This window comes from Chelonoidis abingdonii, chromosome 7 (assembly GCF_003597395.2).
Source record: "Chelonoidis abingdonii isolate Lonesome George chromosome 7, CheloAbing_2.0, whole genome shotgun sequence".
In the NCBI taxonomy this organism is placed as follows: Eukaryota; Metazoa; Chordata; order Testudines; family Testudinidae; genus Chelonoidis; species Chelonoidis abingdonii.
In genome coordinates, this window is record NC_133775.1 from 80,623,816 (window position 1) to 80,642,651 (window position 18,836).

Consider the following 18,836-nt stretch of genomic DNA (forward strand, 5'->3'; position numbering starts at 1 on the left):
TAAAATGGCACAATAAGGTTGCATAATTATCTCTCAATTATGATTTCTATAAATGAATATTAACTTAGTCACATAAACTCAGCCTGGGATCAAACTGTTCTAACTTTAGATGATACTGGAATATTAAATCCCACAATCATATTTTAAGGCCAGAAGGGACCGTTATGATAACTTCACCTGACCTAATACAAGCCATAGAACATCAACCAAAAATTTCTGCATTTAGCAGATTAGATGCTATAGGCAGAAATTTTCTAGAAAGAGGCAAACCAAAAGTCCATTTAGCCCAGGATACTGTCTTCCGACAGTGGCCAATGCCTGGTTCCCAAAAGGAATAAGCAGAACAGGTAATCATCAAGTGATCCATCCCATCACCCATTCCCAGCTTCTGGCAAACAGAAGCTAGGGACACAGTCTCTGCTAATTGTGTCTCATAGCCATTGATGCCCCATCCTCCATGAATTATTCAGTTCTTTTTTGAACCCTGTTATAGTCTTGGCCCTCTTTCCACACACCAGGAAGAGAGTCTGAATTAGAGACACACAGGGACTGAAGATATTACTTGAGAAATTGGGAGAACAAGTTTTCCCCAACCCCTCAATATGGTGCTGGTGTCTGGAGTTGAAATAATATTCAAATACAGAACAAAGACCCCAAGGTGCTGATGCTAGCATTTGGGGGGGGGGGGGCGGTGAACGGGAAGGAAGGGAATAAATAAAACCACTAGGTGGGTTTTCATAGATTTCAAGATCAGAGGGAATGACCATGGTGACCATCTAGTATGATCTCTGTTACAACAGAGGCCCTAGAACTTCCCTGTAATAACTCTAGTAGAAACAGGAAAATCTTTTAGAAAAAGGACCAATCTTGATTTAAAAAAAAAAATTACCAGAGATGGAGAGAACACCACGACCTTGGGTAAGTTGCTCCTACTGTTGATTACTTAAAATTTTATACATATTTCCAGTTTGAATTTCTCAAGCTTCTACTTCTACACCTTTGTCTGCTAGACGGGAGAGCTCATTATTAAATATCTGTCCCCCATCTAGGTATTTACAGATTGACCAGGTCACCCCTTTAACCTTCTCTTTGTTAAGCAAAACAGACTGAGCTCCTTGAGTGTCACTATATTTAAAGTAATGTTTTCTAATTTTTTCAGTATTCACATGGTTCTTCTCCCTATCCAATTTATCAACATCCTCCTTGAACTGTGGATGCCAGAACTGGATACTTTATTCCAGCAGTGGTGTCACTGGTGCCAAATGCAAAGGTAAAATCATCTCCCCACTCCTAATTTGAGATTCCCCTCTTTATATCTTCAAGGATCACATTAGGCCTTTTTGCCACAGCATTGTACTGGGAGTTCATGTTCAGCTGATCAAAATGTTGGTGTCAGTAGGTATAAATCTAGGTAACTCGGGAGAATGGAAGACCACGAGTGTCGATAAAGCCCTCCTGCTCAGGCCTCAATGAACCAATGTTCCTCCATGTTAAACATTTTGTGTAACCTAGTGTAACCTAATGTGTTAACAGCTGCAAAAGTGTAGTGTCAGCAGCCAGTGATTTGTTGTAATAGACTGGAGTTAGGCTGAAATGAACTCAAGGCCGCTTTTAGATAAAATGTATATGTCTACAGCTGGATGGGAGAGAGAGAGGAGGGAACGGGGGATGAGCTAGTTAGCAGGTTTTGCAGTAAACAACTCGGGTATAAAAGAGAAAAGCTGCTTGTTTTAGGTGTGCTTGATTTGAGGCATCAGTCTCCTTGCACCGCTTTGAGATCTCAAAAACTTTGCTTCTGCACCCTGGTGTGTTTATTAGCGTGAAGTACATCACAACAAAAACCTGCCAATCCTTTTTCAGTCACAGCTTCCCAGGATAGTTCCCCATTGTGTGACTACAGAATCTCTTTGTTCTTGGATGTGAACATTTTTCTTCAGCCATATTAAAATGCATATTGTTAGTTTGCACCAAGCTTACCAAGAGATCCTAACAGCTAAGGGGACTGGTCACTGATACAGCACAATTTATCACACCCTTAGTTTACCGGTGACAGAAACTGATTACTTTTTTCTTCAGGTTATTGATACAAATGTTCGACAGCATGCAGCTAGGAACCCATCCCTGCTAGAAACACAGTCAGAGAAGACTCAGAACCATAGGAAGTTCTGGGAAGGAGAGGAATAGAAGAGTTTTGGCTTAGGAAAAAAACAAAACAAAACAAAAAAAACCACAACAGTGGATCCAGTTTAGCATCAGGATCAATAAACGTCAAAGCAAGCTGACTGAGGAGGAAGCAGATGAGAGGCTCCATGGTTAGAAGGACAAGTAATGTACTGCAGAAGGACACTGGACAACGTTAGAAAACTGACCCTAGCCCAAAGAAAGCTCAGGAGTGATGAGGAAACTGAGGCAGGGAAATATGTATGGAGTTTCATTTTGTATAGACCACCATAGTTCTTGTGCAGTTAAATAAAGACCAACAATGGCTAAGAATCTTGTTCAAAGTCTGTGTATAAGTTGTGTTAAACCTATCACTTGTCCTTGAAGAGTTTTTTGTGGACTCAGAATGCCCACATGACTAGAGTTCTGAAAGAGAGTGTGTTTAAGCTATTGGGGAGGGGAGAGTAAGCAGGGACTAGGCAGTTAGATCTTGGGGTCTCAACTGTCAAGTATGGGTGCTAGACAGAAGACCTGCATCCTGAAAGTATGGCCAGGGACCCCCAGGTAAGTTCTACACGTGGACTCCATTCAGCCTCTAGAAGCCTAAAACACATGGGATCTAGTAGCTGGTTCCCTCACAGCAATCTGGAGAGAGTCCAAGAGATAGAGTTCAACTACATATGAAGACATCCATCACATATTTCAGTATGCCTTTGCTCTTCCCCACACTAGTTTTTTGCTTCTTTACTATTTTGGCATTCAATTCAGATTATTCAAATCATAGGGTATTTAAATACCCTGTAGAGGTACTTATCTAGCCCAATATGTTTAAAATAGAGAGATCACCATCAATGGTTCATTCCTGAAGAAACAGTCCAAATTAATACCTTTTGGGCACAGTTCATTTTGTAACTAAAATGTTTCAGCTAGGTTATTCAAGACCTTCAATTCTTTATACTTTTGCATGATGCCACTTAAAAACTACAGACTTCTCAGTGTTGAAGACTGAACTAACAATCTGAGACAAAAGCTTAATCCTAGATCCTAATTCTACCAACACTTACGCATGCAAGTAGTTCCACTGTTTCTATTGAAGTTATTTACGTGCATATGTGGTATCAGGTACCGAGTCTATTTTACTCTACTTGGTGCTGCTAAATACTGTATAAACATTTATGGTATGGTGGAGTGGTATGAACAGTTGGAGCAGAGTGAATGAGAACAAATTGGAATTATTTCTAAAAGGGTTCATGTATTTAGTCTACTTATCTACTGAGTCTGAGGCTTATTCTTAATTGCTTTTGAAAACATAGGCTAACCTGATAAGAGAAACATATGGCTAAATGGTAACAGATTAAGTACAACATAATCATTTGGAAGAGCATCACAAGTTGACATACCAAGAATTAACTACTAACAGTTGACTTAAGCTTACAAATGAAAAGCCATTTGTTTTTATACATCTTGTACCACAAAAAACACAAGTATTCTGGTCGTCAGACCATTTTGTAATAAGACATTAAAACCCTAATAGAGACTTACAGCTGCTCCTCACCACTACACACACACACACACACACACACACCACCAGCCATATCAAAATCTGGCTCCCAAGCAAACCCTCATCACTTTCCTGAACTACATACCAGCCACTGTTAGGCCCTCTCCACAAACACCTGGAAATATAGCAATTGCAAACTCTGATCACTGAGTTTATCTAGTCCAGTATCCTGTTCTTTAGAGTGGTCAGTACCAAAGCTTTGTATAGGCATTGTGAAAAATTTCAGTTGACTGTTATGGAATAATCTATCTGTATATAGCCCAAGTTTCTTCCTAATGCCTATATCAGTGTCCTCAGACCATAAGCCAGTCTCTGCTGAGGTTTTTGTCCCTCTAAACTAGTGGCTTTCAACTTTTCTGGACTACTGTATCCCTTTCAGGAGTCTGATTTGTCTTGCGTACCATCAATTCACTTAAATACTACTTGCTTATAAAAAAAAAAAAAAAAGACATAAAAACCACAAGTGTCATGGCTTACTTTCTCATTTGTACCATATAATTATAAAATAAATCAATACAATAAAAATATTGTATTTACATTTCAGCATTAGTATGTAGAGCAGAATAAACAAGTCATTGTCTGTACGAAATTTTAGTTTCTAGTGACTTCACTAGTGCTTTTCATGTAGCTTGCTGTAAAACTAGGCAAATATCTAGATGAGTTGATGTACCCCCTAGAACAGGGGTGGGCAAACTTTCTGGCCCAAGGGCCACACTGGGGTTGCAAAATTGTATGGAGAGCCAGGTAAGGAAGGCCATGCCTCCCCAAACAGCCTGGCCCCCATCCCCATCCAACCCCTGCCACTTCCTGCCCGCCTGAGAACTCCCTACCCATCCAAGGAGCCATCTGCTCCTTGTTCCCTAACTGCCCCCTCCCAGGACCCCACTCCCTATCCAACCCCCCTGCTCCCAGTCCCCTGACTGCTCTGACCCCTATCCACACCCCCACCCCTTGACAGACCCCCCCAGGATCCTACTCCTACCCAACCTCCCCTCCCGTTCCCCATCCCCTATCCACACCCCTGCCCCCGACAGCCTCCCCAGCCCTAGGACTCCTACGCTTATCCAACCCTCTCCCCGTCCCCCATCCAACCGCCCCTTGTCCCCTGACTGCCCCCCAGAACCCTCCACCCCTTATCCAACCCCCTTTACTATGCCACTCAGGGCAGCATTTCTGGCAGCCACAGCACCTGGCCAGACCCAGACACGCTGCTGTGCTGCTCGTCAGGAGCGTGCAACCCTGCCACCCAGAGTGCTGCCCGCACAGCGGTACGGCTGCGAGGTAGGAGGGACAGCAGGGAAGGGACTAGTCTCCCCGGCTGGGAGCTCAAGGGCCAGGCAGGACGGTCCCGCGGGCCACAGTTTGCCCACCTCTGCCCTAGAAGACCTCTGCATACTCCACTGGTACACATACCCCTGGTTGAGAACCACTGCTCTAAACAATTATTTTTAAACACCTAATTTAACTGATGGCATTGCTGTTGATAAACGTCATTCCTTTTGCATTCTACCAAGATGCTGGTCTCAATCTGGTGGCAGCAAGTTCTACAAGTTTTGTATTAAAAAATGTTTTCTTGTATTAGGTTGAAATTAGGTGCCTTTCCATTTTACTACATCCCTTTCTTCTTGCCTTTTTCTTCTTCATATAAGTACCTACTTAAGCCACAGATCCCCCTTTGAAATAAATACCATTTTAGAGCACAAAAATTGAGGTAGAGAAATTAGATTACCACAGTGAGTGTGGGCAGAATTAGGAATCAGAATCCAGGACTCCGTATCTTTTCCGTTATGATCAGCATATCATCTCAACATGTGTTTTGTCACCAAATTTGGCATTTATAATCTCTACATCTGGCCACAGACAAAGAGGACTCTAAAACATAAGATTTTTAGATTATATTTCCCTGGAAGTTAAAACTGTAGATTCTTCACGACTCATAAAAGAAGGCTACTAGGACTAACTAGGAATATAGGTGGTCTCTACTGATAAGCAGCACTGATATTGTGCCAATAACAGACCACATTTTATACTCTTGCATAGGATCATTTTTCCCCAATTCTTGTTCAATGTTAGTAAATGAACTATGACTAACAGCTTGTAGTGTGAATTTATAAAGAAAAAAAGACAATACAAAGTCAATTTGAAATTACCCCAGAAATACATTCTTACCCTGCTTTAATCAAAAAGTCTGTTTTGTTAGAAATTTTTGAGAAAAAACATTTCCAACTCACCTTGACGAGTCCATTAAACTATTCAGATTTTATCCTCAGTGTACAACTTTTATTTAAGTTATACGAACAAAGTTTCTGCCCAGAGCTGAGGCTGGTTATATCAGACTATTCTTCACACTCCTTTAAGGTCTTTTGAAAATGCAAATCAGATTGAGACCCCATGGAAATGCAAATTCCATTCAAATCCCATTTGAGGCAGCTGTCAGCTAGTACAGGGTCAAGAAAACCACACAAGGCTGCCAAGGGATAGAGATTCTCTGTAACCAGCACAAGTCAGTTAAAAAAAAAAAAACACACACACCACAACCACACAACACACCAGGAAGCTACATCCCAGGCTCTGCTTTACTCCCGACACAACCAATCTGCAAATTTCAACCTGACTCCTATACACTTCCCCTCCCTTAACTCCCTCTCTCTGAGGCTCTTAAAGGATAACCAGCAAACAAAACCCAGTAGACCCCAAAGAAAATTAAGAGGGAGGGAAGAGCAGATTCTAAAATATTTCAGGGGCAACATCTTCATGAAAAGCTCAATTGCAATAACATTCACTGCTGGGAAGAGGGAGAACTGTGACATTTTGCTGCTACTGGGGGGGTTAGAACAGCACAGGCAGTGACCTGCATGTTTATCACTTAGCTGGCATCAATGGTTCCAGGAGCTTTTTACCCATGATCCGCTGACAAAATGTTACACATTAAGGTCGCTGTCTAAACTAAGTCATATTTAACCCATCAGGTTAACTAAACTACTCAAGGTCATGTTAAAATACTTTTATAGTTAGCTAATAGATACAGGCCAAAAGGTTCAGAGTAACAAAAGCAACCAGGTTCTTCTTAATTTCATTTAGCAGCTACTTGGCAGAGCTCTGATCAGCAGCTGAGTTGCAGTTCTATCTGCAGTTTCTGGAAGGAAGCAGTGCATCTATTTTCACAGCTACAAGGACTGAACTCATTTTTAGACCAAAAACTGACAATGTATGACATCACATTGTGCTCTCTCCCACCACCCCTTCACCTCCCCATGCTTCACTGGCTTTTTTGAGCTCTGTGGAAAGAAATCTGCAGCCCAAGCCCATTCACAGGCTCTTAGAAACTACGCAAAGTTTGGCAAACTTACTTATCTGAAGTAACACTTCTTTGAAAACATAATGAAAGATTACCTCAAGTTTCACCTCCCTTAAAAACTACTTGCTTACAAAATTAGACAAAACACAAGGGTGTCAAGCATACTATTATTGAAAGAGTGCTTACAGTCTCATGAATTAATTTTTCTAATTGGAATATAAATATTGTACTTACATTTCAGCATATAGCAGTAAACAGAGCAGTATAAACAAGTCACTGTCTGTATGACATTTTAGTTTGTACTGACTTCGCTAATGCTTTTTATGTAGCCTGTTGTAAAACTAGGCAAATATCTAGATGAGTTGATGTACTCCCCTAGAACAGCAGTTCTCAAACCGGGGTCCGGGCCCCCCCAGGGGGCTGCAAGCAGGATTCTAAGCAAGGCTGGCATTAGACTCACTGGGGCCCAGAAGGCCGAAGCCTTGCAAGGCTGAAGCCTGGGGCCCCTGAGCCCCACCAACTAGGGCTGAAGCCGAAGCCTGAGCCACTTAGCTTCGTGGGGCCCCAGGCAATTGCCCTGCTTGCTACCCCCTTAACGACAGCCCTGGCTTTTATAGGCACAGGTGGGCCAAGGACTTTTTATAGCATTTTGGGGAGGCCTCAAAGAAAAAGGTTGAGAACCCCTGCCCTGGAAGACCTCTCCATACCCCCATGGGTATGCATATCCCTGGTTGAGAACCACTGCAGAAGTTACCCAACTTTTAACCTCTCTCAAAGCAAGTGTCAGCCACATGGAGAAACACCTGCACCAGTCTACATTTGCACTGTGGGAGGAAAGAGGGGCTGGGGGAGTGGAGAGTGTGCAAGGCTAAGGAAGGGGATATTCTACACAGAGCTGGTAGCACCATCTATTACTATATTTGCTTAACACTCCTCACAATAAGATCCTGTTTTCAATTGCTTATAACTTTACAAACTTTAACTCTTCAGGCTGAACTTTTCCACTTTATGTATCTACCTCAGGCTGTTCCCCCTCCCCCTTTTCTATTGAACGCTTTAATCAGAATAATTCAAGCATTTCTGAGAACAAGGCTAATGAAAACAACTTTTTACATGTTAAAAAATTTCTTTGGTTCTTTTCTTTGGAAAAAACTCTCTCATCATGCTTTGGAATAGGGAATTGAAATTAGGAAGGGGGTGACCCATGTGTTAGAGATGCACCTTTTGTCACTGCCATGAAAATCCAGCCAAATTTCATCAAGTTGGAAGCCTTTGAAAAAAAATGGCGGCTCACACACACACTCAATGGACATTTGCTGGAATGTAACAGTTAAGATCTCTGAAGACTGCATCCTCTATGAGCACATACCATCCCCACAAGAGTATCTACACATGACCAGACGGCACATACACCAAACCCACAGAGCGTACTCCATTCCCTCATAGCTCCAGCAAATGACAAAACTGCATAGATGCCATGCCCACACACTGACTGATTATGCTCCCTCCAGCCTCGCACTACAAGCACTCAGTAGCTGCTCTTGGCTGGGCATTAGAGCTGACAGCAGAGAGTGTTTCTCCTATGGTCTCTGACCACTCCCACCCAGGCAATGTGGAGGAGAAAGCCATTAGATTCCAGTGCATGGGGTGCGGGGCAGGAGTATGTTGGGACAAGGAGCTGACAGTAAACTAGGTCTGGGACCCAGGGAAGGAAGGTGATGCAACACAGGGAGCTGGTGGGTGGAGAGAACTGAGAATAGATGCAGAGCCAGAGGGAGAGGAAAGGGGAGACAGATCTCACAATGATCCAGGGTGCAGGGAGTGAACTATGACTAGTTGAGTAAAGAGACTGGGTCAAGGAGCTGGGGAATGCAAGAACACACAAGATGAGAAGTCTGGAAAGGGAGATTGGAAGCTAGTGGGGACAAGGAATGCGGGCACGCAAGAAACATCAGGAGGTAGGGGAGTGAATTGGGAATGGCTGGACAAGAAGAATAAGACAGGGAATATGGAAAGGTGAACCTAGGACTTACTAAGCAAGGAAACTGGAACTGGAAACAGAAGGCTACAGAGCAGAGATTAGGACAAGGAGCCAGTAGTGGGATAGAGATAGGACTGGGATGGGGCAGATGTGGTCAAGCTTGGGGAAATGGACAGAAAAATGTATCCACTAGGGCATGCTCCCTTCCAGAATTTGGAATAGAACTCAAGACTTTCAAGTCTTTACCACACCTCTGCTGTCAGCAAACATCTACAAAAACTACAGTCAAGGTGTCCCATTCCTCTCTGTGCGGGTCCACGAAGAGGTTAAATGTTGGGTATGATACCACAAGAAGGAATCTGTTCTCCCCCCTAGTGCCCCCCCCCCATTTGCTTTTTTAACATATCAGGAAAGTACACAAAAAATACATTAAAAGAACATTATTAAGGTTGCAAAGGCCTCAACTTCACAGGAGGCTGTTGTCTGTTTTGTTTCTTGCAACAGCTAGAAGACAGAGTGAATGAAGCATGAGACTACTGGAAAAGAAAGGATAATCACATGGCTAAAGTAGTTGAATGTTGTCCACAGAATTGGATTCTATCCCTGCCTTTTGCCACTAAGTTCCTTCATGTTGCTAGCAGGAATCTGGAGCAATCAAATTTTTGAATTGCCCCACTCCAGCTCCGCTCCGGCACCAATAGTGACTGCTCCAGCTCTGCTCCGACTCAGATTAATTTTTGACTAAATAAAAAAGTGCATACTGTAATTTTGAAAAAAAAACATTTTTGTTCAGACTTTTAAAACAATTTAAATGTCAATGATACAAACTAGAATTCATAATTCATTCTGTAAAAAATTATTGCAGCAATCAAGTCGTCTTTCATAGCCTGCCGCAAATCATTTACAACTAACTTTAAAGCCAAAAACAGTCGCTCTACATTAGCTTGAGTTGTTGGCATGCTCGAAGCAATTCTACAGGCAGCCTGAATGCGGTGTTGGTAGCTGTGAATGGCCTCAAAAAACAGACTTAACTTTTAGCCTACCAATATACTCCATCCCCTCACAATCTTCTCGAAAGTTTCTCTCAAATAACGCTTCATTACAATTATGAATCTCAGAAACTCATTGATGTCTTTCTTGATTATCCAATTCCTTTTCGAAGGAGTCATCTTCTGAAGAATTGGTGCTTAAATTATCTCCATTTTCCTGTGATGGCTGAAGATGTCTCAGGGATGGACCTCGAACAAGTTCAGAGTGGAGATGGAAGTTTGAGAACAGCCTCTTGTTTCTGAAGGATGTGAACTTTCCGAAACCGCAAATTCGATTGTTGATGACTCCTTTTCTCGTGCTTCATTTTCTTCAACCTCTTTCGCCAAGTTCAAATGTAGCAATAGATTTTGTTTTTGAGTCGTCGCGCAATATCAAGAAGCCCTTCCTTTGCCTTTGGTATTTCCCTTGAGGTAAGAAGAATCCGATACCCTGGGTCAACAAACTCCAGCAAGGAAATGAATACGTTAAAAACCTTCTCTTCATGTTCCTGCATGGAGGATAGAATTCCTTCTGCAATTTGTCCATTTTCTTGCAAGAATTTTGACAGTTTTCGCCATTCCTTCATTAAAACATCGACAACGTGAAGATTCATTGTTGTTTAGTTTGGGTTTGCCAAGAGATCTCACAAGTTCTTCACTTCATCCCATTCAGCTTTTGTTAACTTGAGTTCTCTTGTTCCAGCAGCAGCCACTTGTTCACAGTAAGATTGTGAAACAAGAAGCCGATCAATCATCGCAAACGTTGAACCCCAGCAAGTCACAGTATCCAATGATTTATTTACCCCATGTAGATCAAACAAACACTTTAAATACTTGGGGCTCGTAGTTTGACAACGACTTGACAAATTTTTGCCAGAAATTACTCCACATGTTCTTTGTTCAGTCCATCCCAGATTCACACTCTTCAGTTGGCAATGCCACGCCTCATCAGTTGGACTTTTGACTCATCTTCATGAAGCCATGTTGGAAGTATGACGTTAGGTCATTAACCCACTGCACAAAAGCATCCATGTTGAGTTCAATTTCATCCACTCCTTTAGTTTCTTCATCAGGCAAAACAGCTTCAGTTCTGTCCACATCTCTGTTCTCAGGAGGTAGAAATGGTTTCATTGTCCTCGCTGAAATTTTTGACGGCACACATCATAAATAAAATAAATTAATTAATGGAGATATCCTATCTCCCAGAACTGGAAGGGACCTTGAAAGGTCATTGAGTCCAGCCCCCTCCCTTCACTAGCAGGACCAACTACTGATTTTGCCCCAGATCCCTAAGTAGCCTCCTCAAGGACTGAACTCACAACCCTGGGTTTAGCAGGCCAATGCTCAAACCACTGAGATATCCCTCCCCTGCACGTCATGTTTGTTGCATTGTCAATGCAGATGCTCAGCACTTGCATTTCACAGATCCCAAATTCTTCTAAAATAGCTTTTTCTTGACTTTTCACATACAAAGAATTGTGACGTCCTTCAGTGTCAATTATGTCCAAGGTTTTTACTACAGCTTTATCTTTTCCTTCTTCATAGTACTGAGCATTGATTTCAAGGAAATTTCTGCTCCATGGGTTGCCGCATCCATTTTCAGGTAGCACAATTTCTTCTCCAAAACTGTCTTGAGCTCTTCACAACCAGGCTCAGCTGTGCTGACAACTAAATGACAAACTGCATCATGCCCTGTCAAAACGCCAAGCTGCCGACTCATTTCACCTACAATTTTTTGGAATCCTTTGTGCTTTAGCCTGAAGATAGTGAGCAGTGTTGAACTCAAGCAAACCTTTTCCATCAGCCCTTCACAGAAAGTATTGGCATCCATGGTGACTGTAACCTTGGAGGACTTCAAATATGAATCAAGTTTTGTTTGCTCAATTTTGGGTTTCTTTTCAGATGAAGATCTTTTCCCCAGGAGTTTTCAAAGAGCCAGATAAATGTCATTTAGCCGCGTGATCTTTCTGTTTTGCCTCATCTTCCTGGTCTTTTTTTGTAACTAGAGCTGCATAATTTTCAGGATGGTTATGTTTTACATGCCACCAAAGGTTCAAACTTTTCATGGCACTTGCTTCATTTGTCTTGAAGCTACATGGTTTGAGCTCGCCATTCACTTCCTTTTTCACCTTCCACATTGACGATTTCTTCTTTGCTTTTCAAATTCAAAAGTAAAGACGTCATTGAGATCCTTTCCTGTAAATCAGCTAACAATCGTGGGGGGGCAGATTTGATTTTTTTGTTGAAGCCATGGCCAAATCTTCTTGTGCTGCTACTGCACCCAAATGTTTCTTATGATCTTCAAAAAGGAATGAACAAAAGCATTACATTTTTTTTTCTAATATTTCTGCTTGTGATATCTTAACCACTTAAGGTACTTCAAATTTATTTTGGATTTTCTGGACAAAAATGATTACATTTTCTTTTTACACAAAATTATGAAAGTATATTTTAATATGTTAACATGTTTCTGGCAGTTTTAATGAAGTATTAATATACATTTTTGTTTATAAATTGCAAGTTAGTTTTTCTTATGAAATTTTGCAGGGAAAATATTAGAAATATTTTCCAAGTTTTTAATTAATATCTCAAAAACGCTTTAATATAGATATATCAATGATATTTGGTATGCGCCATAGCATTAGTATGTGCTGTCGCTGTTCTACAACATTAACTGTTGGGAAGTAATGAGGCTATACATTACAAGGTTGAAAATAAATTTTAATGGGAAAGCGGATTCAAATTGCAAGCACAGTCCTTTTAGTAAAGAGAGCAAATTTTTGGAAATATGTTTTTGCTTCATCAGCCTGAATAGATTATACAAGATAGAACCTGTTATTTAAATCCACTTTCCCATTAAAGTTTATTTCCAATGTCCTATCATACAACATCATTCAAATAAAATTATTTAAACTACAGGCATCGTGATCTGGGGGGACTGGGCCAATTTTATTTAATATTTTTAAATCTTCAACTATTTAACAGATACGACCCTGGAATATGATGCGAAAACATGCATTAAAATGGTACTCAATTTGTTTTGTATAATTAACCGTTTCCAAAAAAACTGTTTAAAAATTGTAATCTGCTTAGAATAATACAATTTTACTTATTACTTATTTTTCAACTTTCAAACCATACATTTTAAATAAATAACCACCAAAAATTATTAACTTATTATGGAACATAATATTACCGCTCGTAGCCAGGGGCAGTCAACAACAAGCCTTTCTTGAAATATGAAATAAAAGTGATCAACTGCCAGTTCAGGATACCTATGGTTCAAATAATTTTGGATAATCTAAAATGGTAGCACATACTAACACTAAGACACAGACATAATTTCATTACTTTATATTAATATTTCAAAAACACTTTAATCAGAAGTTAACTTTTCATCACCTCCTTGAAGGGACTGTAGCTCCTTTAGGAAGAATTTTAGGACATGTGTTCACAGAAATGTTTTTTTCTTAAAATGACCTTAAGATTCATCCCCAAAGTTGCGTTGGACATTTTCCAATCACTCTGGATATATCACAAAAATCACTCCTAATTTATGCAAAAAATGTTTACTGTATATTTATATGCCTGCTGCACACGACTTTTTCAGTAAATTTTAAATGACAAACAACGCTACCAAAAGATCGTTGAACAAACATAAAATAAGTCCGCCAGAGTGATACGGGAACATGTGCAAATGAACAAATGTACCGGTAACAGGAATCTATGTGAGAAATGAGCTTAAGTGGTTAATATCTCGTGATATCTTAATATATCTGTCATAACTATAAAGGGAAGGGTAAGAACCCTCTAGTATACAATACTATAAAATCCCTCCTGGCCAAAGGCACCAAAGTCCTTTTACCTGTAAAGGGTTAAGAAGCCCAGGTAACCTGGCTGACAGCTGACCCTAAGGACCAATAAGGGGACAAGATACTTTCAAATCTTGAGGGTGTCCCTGCCCGCAGGTATATGGGATCTTGGGGAGCAATTACCACACAGGTGGGGTGCCAATTAATTTCTTTATTAAAGGAAAAAGGAAGTGGTGGGAATTTAACAAGAAATCTGTGAGGACTGGCGCAGTAGTATAGGGTGTTTACATAGACAGATGGGGGGGGTTCTTCTTATTGAACAGTGTAGGGGTTCTAACAGTGCGGTACAGTAAGTGGGGTTTCCAGCCCACAGATGGGATACAATACAGTCAATAAGCAACTCAACTTTATATAGGAACAACTCTAGATGCTGGAGTGTGGCAAGCAATGTACCAAAAAAATGCAAAGTAATGGTCTTCATATAAAATGGAACTAGTTCTATTAAATCGTCAACAATCTCAACATGTATTAATGGTTAATAGCTTTAACACATGTAACACAATGGCATCAACGCAAATACAAAATATATCCAGAAAAGTGGAGGCACTGCAGATGCGGTGTTTATAACACAGTAAAAAGTGTCACAGTGCAATGATACAATATGGGTGATAAGTGAATTATGCAATGTAACAGTATAAAAGAAATATATGACTTAATTTGTGAGGCTGTGATGCAGGATAATCTGCAAGAGTGTACCTAAAGGCTGGGTCAAGAAACAGGAGTGGGAGGGGAGTGAATGATCAGTGCAACTGATGAGAGGCGAGTGCAGCTGCAAGCGCGAGAGACTCTGAAGCCCTGCAGGGTGAAGCCCAGAGCAGTCCTCAGGACCTGCGGGGCTGGACGTAAGGAAGACAAGAGCAGCCGGAGCGCACTTTAGGGAGTCTGGGAGCACAAGAGGGGAGGGACTGAACGGCAAGCGATGAACAGGCACGTGGAGAATGGGGAGACGCTGAGGGAAGAAACAGGTGTGCAGCAGCAGAGAGCACTTCAGGGAGTTGCGGAGGCAGGGGGTGAAGACAAACGGAGCAGTGGGATGGTGATCTTCGGTAGCGGAGGGGCAGCGGAGAAGCGGGAGCACGAAACACAGGGGATACAGGGACAGAGGCAGCAGAGAAGTGTAAAGAAGGGTAGAGGGAGGTTTAAGCAACAAGCGGACACCAAAAAAAGAGGAAAGAAGCAGCAAAGGGTTTGGAAAGTTCGGAGGGTGATGCAGACGCGGAGGGAAAGCAGCAAGAGTCGGGAAGTTCGGGGAGAGTGCAGATCGGGGAAAAAGCAGCAAAGGGTTACACAGGGAGACACAGAGAAGTACACAGAGGGAGATTGGAGCAGGGGAAAACAGACACGGAAAGTTCAGGAGAGATCGGGACAGCAGGAACACGAATCTCACAGCAAAAACCTTATCTATTGTCTAACTTAATCAATATTTATATAAAATGACAAGCAGCTTATACCAAGTAACAAACAGGTACAGAATACAACCAGGCAATGGCTTTTAAATCTATCTAACCAACGACTAGGCAAAAACACAAAATCACATTCTAAGCAAAACATATAACAAGCAACTATACGGAGCAACAAAACAGCAACTATAGCAAGGCAGGTGAAACTTACAAGCGCTACAGTCTTAGCCAACTATGACTTATTAAAAAAAAGCAAAACCTATGGTGCACCTTATGCTATGGGGAAGTCACAGAGGACGAGAGTGGTATGTTGCCAGGATACAGCCCCCAAGGCAGCCTCCAAGGAAGCCAAGGGATGTGTGGCTGCAGCAATGGATACGGCTGAAAGCCGGTGCGTCCGAAGCAAAGCCCACAAGAGCAGAGCTTAGCGGCGCACAAACTTATTTTAGCGGCAAAGTGCCGTGGAGTTAAGAGAGGTTTTAAGACACAGACCAAGGCTTAGCTTGCATCTATGTGCTGGGAAACAGAGCCAGCAGCTAAAGTAATAAAATAAAAGTATAGAAAGTTTCACAGAGGGATTCTTACCAGTCCCCAAGGCAGCAGCAAAGGCAGAAGCAGCAGCAGCATCAGAAGAGCAAGGAGGGCCTCGGTCGGTTTTTTGATAATCAGGAGATCTCTCAGGCAGCAATTCGTTCTTCGTGGGGGGGGTGTTTAAAAAACAGGGGTATGCTCAAAAATAAAATGAGAGTGGAGAAAGGACCCCCCAGAACCCCTGGCTGATCAGACCAGGCAGAAATGCAGGAACCTTTCCGATGTTTGTTTCAAAAATGCGTTTTTAAAGGCAAACTCGGGCAGTTTCCCGTCAGTAATCCTGATAGGCTCCCTATGTCACAGGGGAGGAGACACAGGGAAAAACTGCAGATGAGCACAGAGATGTGCCTGGGCAGAGTCCTGAACAATAGGTGTGAGTTCACACCTCAGGACTCAAAAGCACATGAGGCCTATGACTCATGCCCACGATCTCAAAAACACATTAGGTCTTGCAGCTCTGGACATTGCCTACCCTACACCAAGCCCAGGTTTAACAAGGTGATAACAGGACCAACCCTTTGAACAAGGCAGTGGTCCCACTTAGCACGCAGCACAAGTGGCCATCCCTTTGAGAAGGGAAATGGCCCCTGGTAAACAACTTAACAGCCAGGGAGGGGCGGCCACAGGAGGAGAACAAAAACAAAATGGAGTATGGGGACAGCTGTAAGAAACAAAATGGAATAGGGGGATAGCTGTAACAGACAGGGGGGAGGGGGTTGTTTGTGCTTTTTGTTTTTGGTGGTGTTTGGTTGGACTAAGAGGGATCGGACATCAATCCATGTTCTCCAAATCTTTCTGAACAAATCTCTCATATTTCAAACTTGTAAGTAACAGACAGGCAAGGCCTATTAGGCTCTCTTTGTTTTCTCAACTTGTCAATGTTCCCTTTGCCAGAGGGAGGCTTATCCCTGTTTTGTTGTAACTTTGAAACTAAGGCTAGACGGGGTTCCTCTGGGCTCTTTGAATCCAATTACCCTGTAAAGTTATTTTCCATCCTGATTTTACATTTTCTTTTTAATAAAATCCTTCTTTTAAGAACCTGACTGATTTTTCCATTGTCCAAAGACCCAGGGTGTTGGGTCTTTGATCACTTTGTAAGAAGTTGGTTAGGATATTATTCTCAAGCCTCTCCAGGAAAGGGGGTGTAAGAGCTTGGGGGATGAGGAACCCCAAGTGGTCCTTTCCCTGTTTCTTGTTAAATCACTTGGTGGTGGCAGTGTTCAGGTTTTAACCTAAGCTGGTAGAAATAAGCTTAGAGGGCTTTCATGCGGGTCCTCACATCTGTACCCTAGAGTTCAGAGTGGGGAAGGAACCCTGACAATATCAATAAACAAAATTTTTTTTCAATATAGCTGTTTGTGATACAAGACACAACATTTAAGATATCACACTCTTCCGTAATCGCAACACTCAGCGTGTCTCATTGATCAACCCTCACAAAAGTAGTATGAACACATACTGATCTAACTAATCTACGCGAGTATGTACTCGCCTAACCTTGGCACAGGGATGGGAGCAATCTACAGTGTTGCCAGAGGTCTGATAATTATCTGATTCTTTAATAAAACATATCTCCAAAAAACTTTGTAATTTTCTATCTGTAGATTAAATCTTGATTTTGGGCGAAGTGAGAATAACTGTGACATATTACATAAAGTGGTAAAGTAGATGTTAACATCAATTGTTATACAATCAAACTTTTTGGCATCTTTAGGACTTTCTTGCTAAATATCATTCATTTTGGATTGAAAATGGAAAAAAAAAATGGAGGAGTCTAGATTTTTCTGTGCTCCAGCTCCGAGCAAAAACCTGCAGCTCCACTGCTCTGCACTCCAGCTCCGGGCTCCGCTCCAAAGCCCTGGTTGCTAGACAATCACTTAAACCAAACTTTTCATAGATGGTCACTAATTGTGTGCTCATTTTCTGGGTACCCAACTTAAGACCCAAAGGTCTGACTTCAGTAGCACTGAGCAGTCATAGTAACAATTGCAAATATGCAGTAAATAAGGTCACACATCCAATAACCAAGATAATTCATTCAGGGAACACTTCTCATCCCATGCACTGAATAAGACCAGGGTCTCTCTTATAAAATTTATGTGGGTACCTAAAACTGTGTAATAATAAATATGCACAAGGGGGCTGAATTAGAGTTGCAATTGACACGTGAATCCTGTCATTCCCTGACTTCTGAGGGCTCGACTTTGCAACTTGAATGTTCTTCTAGGATAGTCACCGGTTACACTGGCTGTTGTCAGTGGTGGCAGATGACAGAACAAGAAGCAATGATCTCAAGTTGCAGTGGAGGAGGTCTAGGTTGGATATTAAGAAACTATTTTACTAGGAAGGTGGTGATGCACTGGAATGGGTCACCTAGGAAGGTGGTGGACATTGGCGGCGAGTTATATGGGCCCGTGGTGCCCATGCTCCACCAATATTCATGAAAGTGGGCCCAGCTCCACCATGCTTGGGGGGGGGGGCCACGCTGTGGGGCGTTCTCACCTCATAGGCAGCTCCCCCCAGCCCCAGAGTCCCTGCGTGCTGTGGAGAGGCCCCAGCGCTGACCCGGCTCCCAGCCCATTGGCCGAGAATCCCAACCAATGGGAGCTGCAAGGAGCTGTGCCAGAGCTGCCTGGCCATGCCTCCACAGCAGTGAAGGGGAGAGAGCTGCAGGCAGAGACACTCTTCCCCCCAAGGAATCTGCCACTCTCAGACACACACAGACACAGTCGGGGAGTTGTGGGGACAGAGAGATGGAGACAGAGGCAGGGGAAAGGAGCAGCGATGGGCACCCCGGGGCTAGCATAAAATACACAGTTCAGAGGGGGCTTTCTGAAGGGGCTATAGCAACACCCTCCCCTCCCCCGCAGAGTAGACCCAGGCTGCAGCTGGCTCCATCCATCACTTCCCCCCACCCCACAGAGACCCACAAAACCCTCTGCCCC

The 18,836-nt window shown here is 42.4% G+C and overlaps 1 protein-coding gene across 5 annotated transcripts in view; it reads right to left on the bottom strand.

Moving 5' to 3' along the window:
- SPDL1 (spindle apparatus coiled-coil protein 1) overlaps positions 1-18,836 on the bottom strand; it is a 66,741-nt gene that overhangs the window by 45,499 nt on the left and 2,406 nt on the right. Inside the window, exon 1 of one of the 5 annotated variants that reach the window (XM_032803684.2) lies at positions 5,953-6,068. The exons of the other annotated variants lie outside the window; for them this stretch is intronic. The gene's annotated coding sequence lies outside the window, so the exon portion shown is untranslated. Of the gene's footprint in view, positions 1-5,952; positions 6,069-18,836 lie in introns of those variants that run through there. 5 annotated transcript variants of the gene reach the window in all.